The sequence below is a fragment of the Dipodomys spectabilis genome, unplaced genomic scaffold, assembly GCF_019054845.1.
Source record: "Dipodomys spectabilis isolate Male_0828 unplaced genomic scaffold, ASM1905484v1 ptg000050l, whole genome shotgun sequence".
Classification (NCBI taxonomy): domain Eukaryota; kingdom Metazoa; phylum Chordata; class Mammalia; order Rodentia; family Heteromyidae; genus Dipodomys; species Dipodomys spectabilis.
Genome location: NW_024870727.1, coordinates 2,100,423 through 2,116,711, shown reverse-complemented (window position 1 = coordinate 2,116,711; position 16,289 = coordinate 2,100,423).

Here is a 16,289-nt window from a genome sequence, read left to right as displayed (position 1 = left end):
TCTGAGTCATGTCTGTTAAAAAGCCTGTGACACAGACCAGAGGAACCCTACAGTGAGTTCCTGGCTTTAGCCATGGGTGTGATTCAGCTAACTTAAAGTGGCAGTTGTATTAACTCAGTTGGAATCCAAGTAATGTTAAGTGTGAAATATAAAATTATCATTGTCAATGTAATGTAATTAATATTATATTATATAATTACATATTTAAATTTAGTTAATATATAATACAAGTTATATATTAAATATATGATTAATTATATACTATTACAATTAATATTGTACAATTAATACAATATAATATTAATATAATAATTTTTTATCATTTTGTGCTGGAACTAGGGTTTAAACTTAAGGCTTCAAACTCTTGTTTGGATTTTCTATTCTAGTCTGATTTAAGTTCCAAATTCCACAACCACTTTAATTCAGAACAGACTTAGTGCTTTTATATATATATATATATATGTATATATATATATATATATAATTTTAAAGTACTTTACAAAGAGTTACCATTTAACAAAGAATTTCATAAATGCAATTCATCTTGATCAATGTCACCCCTTTTGACATTCTCATGCAACCCTTCCCTTCCCTTCCTCTTCTTAATTTTGTAGAACATACATTGGACTCAACTTTATTTTCCCCTTCTTTTCTTTCTTTTTCTACCCCTTCATCTTTGACTGTACCCATATTTTTCAAGTACCAGCTTCCTGGTGTTTATTTTGTAGTACTTTGACTTTCTAAGGAATTATACTATTTGAATTCTCCTTTGAATCTACCATATTTAACTAATACACTATTTCTTTCCTTTTACCACTATAAGCTTCTGTCAAACAGTTTAACATTTTTCTGCGTTGAATAAATTGTTTCTGCTTTTGTGTGTGTGTGTGTGTGTGTGTGTGTGTGTGTGTTTCCTTTGTACTGGGGGTTGAAGTCCTAGCCCTAGGCTCTGCCCTTTACCTATTTTTATGCTGAAGGCTGACACTCTTAACACTAGAGCTACATGCACTCCCAGTCTTCTGACTTTGTCAGCTGGGGTTGGCTTCAAAGCATAGTCCTCAGACATCAACCTCCTGAGGAGTTAGGAGTGTAGAGTGAGCCACTGGTGCTCAATTGCTCAACTTTATTTTTTAATGAACATTTAAATGACCTAAGTCATAAACAACTTACGTTACCTTATTATACTTCTGATAGATTGAAATGCTCTTACTTTTTTAGCAAAATGAGATTTTATACATAGAGGGTGAAATGACTATATCAACCAATTTCCTGCAATTACTTTTCATACGGAATTTTATTAATTGACCTGCTGCCTGGATTTGTTTTTTTGTTCCTGTGTTTATCTTTTTGGAATTCCAAGCATTCATAGAGCATTAGTGTTGAAAAATTGACGGTAAAGAAACTGTACAGTTGATTTTTTTTTTTTTCTGTTCCACTCTGAGACTTGAATTCTGGGCCTGGGTACTATCTCTTAGCTTTTCACTCAAGGCTTGCACTCTACCACATGATCCATAACTCCATTCTGGTGAATTGGAGATAAGAGTCTCAAGGACTTTCCTGCCAGACTGACTTGGAACCACAATCCTCAGATCTCAGCCTCCAGAGTGGCTAGAATCACAGGTGTAAGCTACTAGTGCCCAGCTAGTAATTTCAGTTGACTATGATAGACTACTAATAAAGGAACATAGTGTGATTCAAACATTACCCTCACTGAAATGGAGTCCATGGCAAGTAACAAATATGACTTCAAAAACCTCCTTTGCAGATTAGTCCCATAATTCTACCACCACATAGTCTTATCTCAAAAGCTCACAGTGAGAGAGGGTGGAAGGGATGCAATGGGGCATCTGAGGCAGCCATCCTTAGTTAAATCCTCATTCTCACTGGCCATTACAGCTTTCAACTGTGTGTGTGTGTGTAAATATTGGAGGGATCAAATTATGTTCTATGACAGGGAAAATTCAGACTATATTTTTGTGAATGTGCCTGGAATGAATGAGGGTGGGTAAGACAACAGAGGTAGATGGAGGGAGAGAATAGAGCTGTGATATTCCTGGAAATAGTTTACTACCATGTCACCCCCATAAAAAGCATCCCCTTTAAATCAGGCAAGGATAATGAAGAGTGTGGCACTGGAAGCCTGCCTTTCATCCTAGAGATCGCCCATTAACATTCACTAAGATGGTCTGTCAGCAAGGGACTTTAGGGCCATCCATTTTTCATGGCCCTGCCCACTACATGCTTGTGTTAACACCCCGGTTCCTCTTTTCCAAAGGTTATTGTACCGTGTGTGTGTGTGTGTGTGTGTGTCTGTGTGTGTGTGTGTGTGTGTGTGTGTGTGTGTCTGTGTGTGTGTGTCTGTGTGTCCCAGAAGGAAAACAAACAAAGTATAAACTAAGCTCTTCCTTTTGGAAAAACACAAAAGCTTAGTGATGAACTGAAGATGGATCAGAATTTAATCTTATGACATCAGGATCTAAAGAAGCTTCCAGTTTAATGCGTAGGATGTAAGAAAATTTAAAAAGCAATTAAAAAGTTTCTTACCAGCCCCAGGGTTCAAGTTTCACACCATGAAAGGCAAACTTTAAGAGAGCAATTGCTGCCAAATGGGGGCGTCTGATTTGCTGGCTGCTTCAAATACCAGTTGTTCCTTTGATAATATTGACACCTATCTTCTTTCTCAATCTAGAGCTTCTGCTGCACTCTGAAACATATCCCATCTGTGTTTTTTTTTTTTTTTTTTCTGAGCACTCTCATAGGATGCCTGAAAGAGGGAAGAAAAGCCTGATTGATCACAAGGTCCTATCAAATGTCAAAGCTGGCCCTGGCTGACCTCCCATCTATTCAGAGCTGCTTTGATTTAATCTCCAAACTGGCTGCATCGCCCAGGCGGTGAGTTCTATCTGCAACCCATGTGTCAGCATTGAGATATGACCTGCTTCACGCTCCATTCATCTCATTTGAAAGACGGAAATTAAACTCAAGGGTCGAAGAGGGAAACTGCTCAAAATACACACACATTAACTGAAGCCTTTTGTGTGGGTGTATTATAGGAGTTTGAACAACCATTAAAAATTATATTAAAATGAAATTGATCTTGACTCCACTGAAATGGTTTAGAACTTCTCCTCCCTTGACTGCTTTTTCATCTACTCTTCTTTCTCTCTTACTCTATCTGTGGTCCTTACATGCATCTAATCTCATTAAGATTCAGAATAAGAAGGAAAAAAAATCTGTAATTGGCTTCAGTTTCTTTAAAAATAGTGCCTTTTAGAAAATGTGTGAATTGCCTATACTTTGTATGATAAATCAATTTGAAAGATGGAAAAACTACCATACTAATAGAAATGTAGAATGCTTTATTTAATACCTCTGAATCATTTCAGTTTCACCTTTCAAAATTGTTTTAGAAATTTAAATTCAGATTTTGAGACCACTGGCATAGGATGCCTGGAAGAGGAAAACAGGTCATATTTAGAAATAGTCTTATATTTTGGTATTGTGTAGAATTATATATTCTAGCTTACATTTTATTTTATTTGTGTGTAGGACTGAATCTAGGACTTCATGCATGCTAGACAAGTACTCTACTATTTATTTGTTTCTAAATTCACTTTGCTTTATGTATTGCTATTTCAAGCTACTAATCATAGCTAGTAAATAAGAAAAATATTTATTCCTTATCGATTTTTTGTATAAAAAACTGAAAACAAACCAACCAATTAGTTTCTAGATAAGTCCCCGAACTATGTGCATAGTTACATTTCAAGTATGTTGGAAAGGTTAGCTATAATTTTTTGTATTTATTCATTTTCCTGCATTTATGCACTTATTATTTGAATTCTATATTTTCATGACACCCATGTAAAGAAATATGTTTAATTTAAAAGTTTATTATACTTTTCCATTATAATAGTAATACATATTCAATATAAAAAATAGTGAAGACAGACATGTAGGGAGAAGGAGAGAGGGAGAAAGAGAAAAAAGAGGGAGAGAGAGACAGAGGTAAAAATAAATATTAGAAATCCTATTTCTAGCCACTAGGACTCATGCCCGTAATCCGTGCTACTGAGATCTGAGGTTCTTGGTTTGAAACCAGCTCAAGATGACAAATCTGAGAGACTCTTAACTAGAAGCCAGAAGTGTAGTTATTGCTCAAGTGGTAAACCACCATCTTTGAGCAGAAAAAGCTATGCAAGAGTGCAAGACCCTGAGATCAAGATGCAATATACGCATACACACAAAATATTATAACAGAAATATCTGACTCTAATACCTTAGTGATTTATCTTTCTATTTTGTTTGTGTGAGTAGGTTTGGGCTTCAGATGTTATTGTTACCCTTTTCTATGTCTAAATTATATCACCTTATAGAAACTGTCATTTCATCTTGTTAATATTGTATTAATGGCCATGTAGGTTTTTAACATTTTCCTCTATTATAAGTGTCACTATATAAACCATTTTATGCTTTCATGGTTTTCTCCAAACTCTCTAATTTGGGGGAATAAAAGATGTGCTCAATTTCATATTTTAGTCATTACTATAAGCTTTTTGCTTATATGATTTCATTTGAATACTCACTTAAAAATAACTTTCCTTCCAAAACCATCATTTGCTTTTCTCTAGTATCTATTTTGTTTTATTTGTAATGTGGAATAGAACTTATAGTATATATTATTACATGTGACTATAGAAAAGCTTTAAAACTATTAGAAGAACTATCAGATAGTAAATAACTGACACTTGGATTATAACATAAAGATAATTAAAACACACGTGCACTGAGAAATGATTTTTACTAATATTTTCAGAGAACAGAACAGAAAAGTTTAGTAACATCTGTTACACCAGAATTCGATCTCAAGAAACAGAGAAGCCGTATCTTGAGAGGTCAAATTGGGAGTCTTTATTGAGAGCCTATGATTGCAGGTTGACTCCTGTCTCAAATACCTGCAGCCCACAATGTAACTTGCACAAAGCTTTTAAAAACAAAAACCACACACATGGGAGGGGTGGAAAGCCAAACCCAACAAAAGCAGACCATATAGGGAAATACTCAGGTGCAAGCAAAACTTTCCATCTAGGGAAATACTAGGTTTGAGCAAAACTTTCCATGTAGGGAAACAGTCAGGGTTGAGCATTCTCTGTAGCAAAGTTTTTCTAGGCTAAACAGCATGACATCTGCTACTCAATGAAGGGCCATCTCAGCTCTAGGCTTTTTTGGAGCAGAGTGAAAAGCCTCTACGACCCAGCAAGGCACCAGGATGACTGTGAGAAAAAGGCATGTTACTTAGATCCAGTATCCTTATTTCACATGAAGGTAATGAAAGTATCTTGAAGAGACACTTACTCAATAAGATAAATTGGCAGAGAACAGAAGGGTCTGGATTTTAAGATTTTGTTTTGTCATTGATCACTTATTGGACTATAGTTAGTTCCTTCACTCTTGGTGGTCTGAGTTATTTGCTATTTGTGATAGAGTTTGGTATAGATGAATTCATTGTTCTTGTTACGGATAAATAACATGCAGTTCTTCACTTTGGGGATATTAGCTATTATCTTGCTATTCATAATGAATGTTTTGGCACAAATGACTCCTTGTTCTTATTACAGATAAACAATATGAATTTTTTCAGTCCTAGCTCAGAATCAAATGCTACTTTCTCTTCTTGACTCAATAATGTATACAAATAATGTCAGCCAGATATCTGAAGTGCTCAATATTTGTTGAACAAATGAATATAGCTATTTGGCTGGATCAATAGCTCCTTTAACCCTCATTCCTTATAGTTTTGGGTCTCCTATATCCAGATTTGAACAAGGTTTTATACATGGATAATTTTGATGCACCTTTTGCTATGGAATGGAAGGTTAATGAACAACTTTTCTGCTCTAAGGGTTGTTCCTAAGTGACTTCTATAGATGGCCAAAGAAGTCAAGATGTATAGCTCTGGGCTGACTTTTGTAAAAATAAGTCTTCAATATCTCCCTCAAGACCTAGATTAGGTCATCGTGTTTACTAAGAAGATAGTGACAAAGCAGGAGGGCCTGACTGCATCCAATGATTAACTTCTTGGATTATTCATCACATACATTTTTGAGCTTTTTCAATCAAGACTAGGACTCTACTACATTGAGCCACAGCTCTACTTCTGGTTTTCTGATGGCTAATTGGATATAAGAGTCTCATAGACTTTCCCACTTGGGCTTTGAACTTCAATCCTCAGATCTCAGCCTCCTGAGTAGCTAGGATTACAGGTGTTTGCCACCAGTGACCTGATATCAGATGTATTTTTTAAAAAATACTTTTCAACACCTAACCAATATTCAATAGGTTGATCACAAGTTCATTATAATTAAAATTTCCTTTTTTTATATTAAGATACTTACGAGGTAGTTAATATTACTTCTTGGGACTTGATAGCTAATTTTTAATGTGAAGGTACCTTTTTAATACAACAACTGTTAGCTTTATGACAAGGACAGAGATACTATCTTTATTCGTGGTACATATTTTTCTGTGTCTCAGAAGAAGGTAATCTGCTTTATTCCACAAGATTGAATATATGGACTCCTGTCTCAACAGGAAAACATTGAGCACACATTAGAGGTTATTGTTATAATTAGAAGAAATGCTGCAGGTAATTTAGTAATTACTCTTATTTTTGGAGCATATACTCCTCCAGGATCCATCCTTCTGTCTGTCTGTCTGTCTGTCTGTCTATCTATCTATCTATCTATCTGGAAATAGTAAATTCTTCACTGAGAGGGGATAATATTAAATTTTAATGGTCATTTCAGTTCTCTGGGAAGTCATAAAATTCAAGGGAGGTGAGGATTTCTAACACTATCATTTTCAAGGGCATTTTATTATAACATTTTGCACAATAAATTCCTAAAGCTTGATGATTTCCCTGAGATAGACTATGGGTGTTGACATTGTAATCTCCTTTTTAAAAATAGTGGTATATCATTTAAAATTAGGACTAGGCACCAGTAGCTCATGTTTTTAATCCTAGCTACTCAGGAGGCTGATATCTAAGGATCACAGTTCAAAGCCAGCCCAGGCAGACAAATCTGAGATAGTCTCATGCATATTTAATCAATAAAAAGCTGGAAGTGGAGCTGTGGCTCAAGTGGTAAAGTGATTTTTAGCAAACAAACAAACAAGAAACATAAGGGATAACACCCAGACCTTCTAGGATTGCCCCAGGATTGGCACATACACACAAAATTAGTGCATGGAGGATGAAGATAAATGGGTAACAAAGGACACATAGATGATCATAGACTTTATTCTTATGAATTTCACAACTAAAATACAATTTGAATAAATAGTTCCATAGAAACAAAAATCTTAATATATATGCACTGATTTGTGCATTATCAGTGATAAAAAAAGAACTTGTAAACGATTCCCTAATATAGAGAAATGCTTAAATATTATGCTAGTAAGGAAATACGTTTGGAAAAGTGTTGGCAGTTGCCATCTTAAAGTGTCTTCAAATACTTGCAAAAATGGTTTTGCCATGTTGTCATGTGAATAAGGAAAGCAGAATGTAGTACTTGTGCTCAAGTTGATTAAAAAATAAAAGTCCTATATATGTGGAAGGAACAATTTCCAAATGGAAAGTTACTTCACTGGTAAAGGATTTACTTAGTATAAGGAATACAGGCTTTAGATCAGAGCTAAACTTGATTTCTGATTCTCCCATAAGCTGAATGGCACTGACAAATAGTCTGGTCAGATAACTAACTTATTAAATAAGGTGTTTATTGTGTCAGTTAATTGATAAACAAAGTCAAGTAGCATAGAGTCTAAGTCTGATTAGTTGATCAGTGCCAACACTTTTCCCTTTACTCAAAACCTGGTAATTCCTAAGATTTAGACATTTTATTCAGTTTTTTTTTCATATTGTGGTTTGAATTGAGCCTCAAAGTTGTGTGGCTTTCTTTCTTTCTCAACCTGCACTCTACCATCTGAGCTATGCTTCTAGCCCTACACTTCAATGGTTATTTTAGAGATAAGTATCTTATAGATGGACTTTTCTGCTGATTTCAAACTTTGATCCTCCAATCACAGCCTATTGACTAGCTTGGATTACAGGCATGAGTCATTAGCACACTGCTAGTTTTGTTCTAAATTTGAATTCTCTTATAATGGGTTACTTGAATGGATTTCAGAATGACATTAAGTATCTTGGATAAAGATATGTTCGATTTACTATCTCTATCTCTGTGTGTGTGAGTGTGTGTGTGTGTGTGTGTGTGTGTGTGTGTGTGTGTATGTGCTTCATATCCCCCCTTTGCTTGTGCCACACCTCCACTTCTGGGTTTTGACTGATTAATTGGAGAGACTTGGGGATTTGTCTGCCTTCTCTATCTTCCAATAAATCTTCAGTATCCTGGGTAGCTGGGATTACGGGCATCAACAAGTGGCACACAGCATGGTCAATTTCAGTTGTTAATTGAGAATGTAAAGCAAAGACTCATATATTAACTTATTTGATTATAAACTAGCATATTTTATATTCATTTCCCCAAAATTACTGACATTAATCTCTGGAAGACTTACAAAAATGATTACATATAAGCTATAAATCCATTAGTGTTCTAGAAGTTCCTCCCCAGCAAGTTGAGGATGGGCTATCTCCACAAATAGAAGACAATTTCAGGATGCCTAGAAAATTACTATGCAGTACACCAGTGGTTTTTTTAAATCATATTATCTTTTATTTTGTGCTGATACTCAGGCTTGCACTCAGGGCCTCTTGCTCTTGGTTGGCTTTATTCATTAAAGATTGATAGTCTATCACATCTAGCTTTTTTCCGATAAATTGGAGATAAGAGACCCATGGGCTTTTCAGTCAGAGCTTACTTTGGATTGTAATCCTCAAATCTCAACCTCCTCAGTAGCAAGAGCCACCTAGCTTGAAAAAAAATCATCCTCGTGAGCAAAATAAAAAAGAGAAAGGAAATACAAGAGGAAGTGACTTTTGCCACTTGGTAGTAGGGGTCAGAGAGTATAAAGGAATGATCAAACAAGATGATTAAAATTATTTGTCAAGTTAGGCTACTTGTATGCTTAAATATAAAAGGAAATTAGGAATAAGTACATGTATATTACTGCCTATATTAATGTAGAATTTAATTGGTTTGTAGTAAATTAATGACTGCTTACAATATTTCTGGTGATTTGTTATAAGCTGAGTAATTTTAAATTGGTTTCTTGAAAATTCTGGGTAAAACATTTTAATTCGCATGTTGCTTTAGGAATTAATTTGTGGATAATAAAATATAATGAAATGTTTTACTTCAAATAGATCTAAGCTCTATTTGCTATGCAGATTTTTTAAAATTGAATGCAAATAGTGAGGACATTGCTAGAATGTTTAGAAGAACTGTAACTGTATGTCCATGATTCCACTGGGGAAACTATAGCTCTTTTAACATTTTATTTTCTTGTGGCAGGAAAGAACAAGGAATAATCATCTAGGGCTTTCTTCTTTCATCTAAGAGAAATTAGATATAAAATTAAAAAGTAAGGAAGTTTAAAAATTCAACAACCAGTCAAGTAAGTGATTAGAAAAGATAAGAAACTAGTGAAGATCTTCTCCCAATCCATGGGCTTTCTATTGATCTTGCTAGCTATGTCCTTTGCCATGCAGAAGCTCTGCAATTTCACGCAATCCCTTTTCCAACCTTTCTTTGATTTGTTGTGTTTCTGGGTCTCTATTAAGAAAATTTCAGCCTATGCCAAGGAGACCTAAGATTTCTCCTATTCTGTCCTGTAATGTTTTCAGGGTGTCTGCTTTGACTCTGAGGCCTTTGATCCATTTGGAATTGATTCTGGTGCAGGGTGACATAAAAGGATCTAGCTTTAGTTTTCTACAAGTGATTAACCAATTTTGCCAGCACCATTTACTGAAGAGGCTGTCTTTCTTCCATTCTATTTTTTTAGCTCCCTTATCGAAGATTAGGTGGCTATAGGTCTGTGGGTTCATTTCTGGGTTTTAGTAAGGAAGACCCAAAGAAACATAGGTCCCATGGTTTCCCTTATTTGTAATAACTAGTATATGTCTGAGACAATCAGTAAAGGTCAGATAAGATGATGTTAAGCAAAATGAACCCCAAGATAAGGACACAAGTGGTATTTTCTTTCTTGCTATTATTTCTAGCATATTTATAAGATACCATGTGATATTTTGTTGCTTTGTATGTCCCTCTCCCATGGTATAACCCCTGTTTTCACTGTATTTGATGTTGGTATAATGTTGAAAAATGAACTTTACAATTTAGGCAGGGGGTAGGGTGGTAGTGTAGTGTAGTTGTGGAGATGGGAGGGAAGGGATGGGAGGGGAAACACAAAGAAGGAGGCAACAATGCTTGATAAGATACTCATTAACTTGCTCTTGTAATTGTAACCCTTCTGTACAGTATTTTCACAATAAAAATCTTATTTAAAAATTTTTTAAATAATTTTTTTAAAAAAGAAACTAAGATTACATTTGGCCATCAGGAAGAAGTTCCTTGACTGTGGTACGGATCCATTACAGTTGAACTATTGCCAACAGAACATAATGCAGTCATTAGTAATCAAGAAAATAATTATTAGTCTTTGGCTAGCATGCTATTTTTAGATTAGTGACTATTGTTTTCCCCCCCTCTAACAACATATACTAGGAGGGATTTAAAATTAAGTCTTCTGAGAACATGAAATCACTCAAAGATCACAGGACCCTTTATCTATGGAAATTAGAATGGAGTCATTTTCTCTCTCCCCTACCCCTCTCTAATTGTTTTTGGGTTTCTCTTTTTCTGTTTAGGTTTTCATCTTTTCTGAATACAGTCGTCTACAATTACCTCACTCTCCTTCTGGAATTTTCTTTGGCTATTATTTTCTCTTGTCACTGATTAGTTAGTGATAAGCCTTTAAATGTCCCCAATTTGTCTATGTTGCCTATTATATTACTGCTGGCAATGCAGTGTATTTCTTCTCAAACTCTCATCTTCTTTTCTTGTGCTTATCCTGCATTTTATGAATTCTTTTCTTAGGTATCAAATCTCCTTAGCTAATTTGTTTCTTTCTCCTTCAACTAGAAAAATAGTAATTCTTATAGGGGTTTGTTTCTAATAGGTTAATTATATTTTATATTATAACTTCTCACATACAAATTTGATGTTCCTCTTAGTCTTTGCACTTATAGAAAGAAAGCACTGTATTATAATATTATTTGTGGATTTCTGTTGCTTAATTATATTCTTGGCCCCTAGTAGGTATGTGCCATAGGCTAACTTAATTAAAATAAAGAATAACAAGTATACTTAGCTTATATACGTTAGTTTAAATGAGATTTTTAAGAACACATCTTTTTCATTGACTAAAATTTCAACAAGTTAGATTTCCAAGTAGACTATACTCATGTAATATAGATTTCATTTTGGAAACTTTGGGACATCAATAAGTAAATTTCTTGTTTTAAATTGGAGAAATTATTTTGACACATTATAAATAATAACACAATAGCACCTATATCACTGCCTACCATCTAAAGGCCTCTTTAAGACTGGACACTGTAGTATATGTGTTTGGAATTTTAGCTGCTTGGGAGACTGAGATCAGGAGGAGCATAGTTCAAGTTCAGTCTGGACAAAAAGTCATTGCAGTACACATTATCCTGCCCATGTAATTGTAACCCCTCTGTACAGTATGTTCACAAAATAAAATAAAATAAAATAAAATGAAAAAAAAGTCATTGCAACAAACAAGCTATATGACCTGCCTGTAATCTCAGGATGTGGGAGATGTAGGTAGGAGGACTTTAGTACATGGTCCACACAAAAACAAGACTCTATCTGAAAAGTTAATTAAAAGCAACAGGGGCATGTAGTATGGCTCAGATGGCAGAGTACCTATGTAGGTTCAAACCTCAGTATAGAAATGTGGAAAGTCATTTTTGTTTCTTGGATTTAGGGTGTTTGCTTGCTTCCCTTTCCTTTCTTCAGTGTTATTTGGCTTTCCATTAAGAAAGTCACTCTTTTAAGAGGACAGGAATTGTAGTATTAACATTATTGCATTAAAAATTCAGTATTCATTTATACTATACATTCTTTTAACACATAATCATTGCCTTAGAACATTTTTCCCCGTTATCTACTAAGTAAGTGTATAGAACTAGACACTGGCATTATCTATATTATGACTATACTCAGATCTAAATGATATTTATTTCCATCAACAGACAAAATTTAAATAGCTTATTGATTGCATTAATTTCTCTCCACAACTTGACTCTTTATGTATTTCTTACACATCAACATAAGCTAAAATAATATGAATTTGAAGAAATAAATATTAAATATATTCATATTAAAATTTGCAACAAACCACAGAGCCATTTGGGCACATGTAGCACTAGGTACTCTTTTAGGACAAGTGAAAATTTGGACAATCTATGATACATATCATCAGTGAATGGGTTGAATTTTCAAGGGCAGTCTTTAGGAGACTTGTAGGAACACCTATACTTACATTATACTTGTATGTTAGGTATTTCCATGTGTAATGGTTAAAGTTAACTCAGGTTTAGGAAATAAAGCTCAGATGTGAGAGCTAACTGGCTGCATTATCTGTCACTCCATTGATCACCAGGGTTGATTCAGATGACCTGACTGGTTAGACAGGCACCCCCTTCCTTCCTCACCACTCTGTATGAATCCCTTCTGAAGCTGCATGCTTGGTCTAAGAGGATGATCTTCCCATTAGAAAACAGCTCAAAAGCTGGGCATGGGTGGCTCATGCCTATAATCCTAGTTACTCAGGAGGCTGAGATCTGAGGATCGAGGTTCAAAGCCAGCCCGGGCAGGAGAGACCGTGAGACTCCTATCTCCAATAAACCACCAGAAAACTGGAAGTGGCGCTGTAGCTCAAGTGGTAGAGCGCTAGCCTTGAACTGAAGAGCTGAGGGACAGTGCCCAAACTGAGTTCAAGTCCAATGACTGATCCCCCAAAAGAACAAAAACTTTAACATATAGCACTTTGTATTTTGAAAAATATTATCATCTATGTGAAAAATGATGTCAAAATGACATCATTTTGAAGAGTCATGGAGGTGAGCAGGTACGTAAATTACCATTGCTGTTCTCAGGTCTGCCTCTCTTCTGGTATCTATTTGTTGTTTTTGACCAATGCCAGGCTGAGAGAGTGGATTGCTTTTTTAAAATTTTTATTATTTTTTTATTATTTTGGGAGGCCAGTATTGGGGTTTGAACTTAGAATTTCGTGTTTCCCCTTTGCTTTCTTCCCCCCAGGCTGCCACTCTGTCACTTTTGCCAGGCCTGCAATTCTATTTCTCTGCTAGTTAATTGGAGATAAGATTCTCTCCTGTTTGTCTCAGCTGGCTTTGAATATCAGTCCATAGATTTCAGCCTCCTGAGTAGCTAGGATTACAGACATACGCTACCAGTGCCAGGCACAGAAAGTGTATTCTGAAATAAATTTTTATTATATTAATTTTTTCCACACTTGTATTACTAATCAGTTGTACAAATGAGGCTTTTGTGATAAGTTCATATATAAACTGACAATTCCTTCACTGCACCACTCTCTCTCATCCCCTCACCCAAATCAATATGAACAATCTTTCATTTTCACACATTTTTATAAAGTGTTTAGACCACATTCATCCTCCTTTACCACTCGGCTGACTCTCTCCCCTTACCCTTTCCCATTAGCATCCTTTCCTCAGAGAGGACCTGGTATACACTCCTGCTATTAGCATATGCTCATCGTTCAAAGGGATTTCATTATGGTGTTTCATATATATATATATATATATATATATATATATATGTATATATATATATATACATATATATATATATATATATAATACTTTAATCAGGCATATTTAATTTTGAGGAATATTAACTTCTTTTCAGATCTTTTAGACCCATTCCAAATTTTTGGAAAAGGGAGGTTTGCTTAGCCCGTATCAGACATCCACCTCAAGTGCAATTAACAGATGGAGTAATGTTATAAGACCAGGCAAGCCCATACTAACTCTGTGTATTTGGGATGTTGGAGAGTAACTAGTATTCAAGGAATGGATACGGTGATTTCAAGGGGAGATTCTGTGTCCCCGCTATAGTGCTCCATTGAATGCTCTTCTAAATTGCTTGCTACATAATTTTTTCAAGAGTCATGGGACTTTCCAATTTGTGCCCAAAGTGGCCCAAACTCTAGTGGTTTGATAGTAGTTTGCCTTAAAACTGTTGGATGAGCTTTTAAATATCTATCTTGCCTTTTGAAAATGAAATGTGTGTGTGTGTGTGTGAATGTGAGTGTGAGTGTGTGTGTGTGTGTGTGTGCTCAGCTCTCATAATTAGCTGAAGAACATAGCTTTCTCAGCTAGCATTTCTTTTCTCTTTTTAGACAGAAAAACAAAACCTAATTTCCTGGCTGTCTTTGCCTCCATCTGCTTTACTATCACCCATTAATTAAGGAAATATTCTAAAAAAAAAAAACCTAATGGTCATTACTTGATGTCAGTCTTTGCCAGTACTTAATACATAAGGGTCACAGTCTATCATAATTACACTGTGTCAGTCTATGTCATGTCCCTTTCCTAATGAACAATTCATTATCCCAAAGAGAATATATTATATAAAATCTACATTGTACAATTTGGCCTTTTGCTAAAGATTGGGCTTGAACTGGGCCTTGGGAATACAGGCGCCCTTACCTTTGATCTTGTATGCTGAAATAGGCCTCAACCTTTCCCTGGCTGAAGCTATTTTGTATGTGAAATTTTTAGTCACACTCTAGTTGTCTTCCACAGATCATTAAGCAGAACAGAAGTAGCAATGCAGCTACAAAACATTAATGGTTGTTGATGGATTCCAGTTAAAGCATCTTAACTTGAATTATGATTGGAGGCATGAAAACACAAAGCATTTTTTCAAATATCCATGGAAAACTGTGCACTTGGTTTTAGGAATTAATAAGCATCAAAGTTCTAGAAATTTTAAGCTACAAACTCTTGATAAACCAAAGGCTTTTTCAGACATATGTTAATTGTATGATAGGCTTTAGTACAGTGGCAGAAAATAAGAATTAACTGAGCCATGATTTAAAAACAGATTCTAAAATCCTGTGAGAAATACAAATCAGATCTTTAAGGGAGGCATTTTAATGCTTCCCAGATGTTCTTGATATAAGCTAAACTGGAATTTGCTGATTCCTATCAAGCTTTACTGATTCCTTAGTGAGCTCCAGTTTTTATTTAGAGGTGTGACTTCAGCAGAGCAAAAGTGAACTTCTGTACACACAGGGCTACCCCCCAGAGTGTCTCTCTAACTTCAGTGCTGGTTTGCTCTTCTTCCCTCATTCTTTGTTTCTACTTGACTCTTCTTATGAAACCCTTCCTAGAGTTTGGACCACAATGACAAGTTTGAGAAGAGAGAGAATGGGTCCTTGTGTGTCCACGGGCTGGGCTGATTTGAAAAGAGAGAGCCGCATCGCACATGACCTCAAAGTATCCAGGTGAAAATGGAGAAGTGATGGGCATTAGGAGCTGCTGGCCTTTTCCTGTCTTCAGTCAGGACCAGTTACACTTTTGCCTGTGATTTCAGCCTCATTGGTCTACTTGAGACCAATCTACTTTTGGACATAAACCAGGATGGAGCCTCCTTACCCAATCTCACTTCCAGCATGGCCCTGACCCTGTGGCCTAGCTCTCCACCTTGCTCCACCTGTCAAAACTCTCACCTGCAGAAACCTGCCTGGTCCTTCAAACTTTTCTGGTCACTGTTCTCAGTGTTCTCAGTGGGAGCCTCCACCCAAATTCATAAAATGAGAATCTCTAGGGCAAGAGTCCGGGAAGTGCACTTAAAAGTAAGTGGACTAGGAAGTGGCACTGTGGCTCACAGTGGTAGAGCACTAGCCTTGAGTGAACTCAAGGACAGAACCCAGTACCCTGATTTCAAGCCCAATGACCGACAAAACAACAAAAAAGTGCACCATGGCTGTGATGTAGATAGTGGGGTAAAGCCTTTGTCTTGCAAGTGTGAGGCCCAGGATTCAGGCCTTAGTACCGAAAGAGAAAAGAGCAAATCACTGTATTTATTCAATGAAGTAAATAAAAACAACGGGATAATCATGTCTTTGATACATGGTCGTTTTCATGCAGGAAAACTTAATATAGCATTACATTCATGCATTTCTCATTGAGTAGAGATAACACTGGAATTTGACTAAAGGAACACTGTGTGTATGTTTTTATT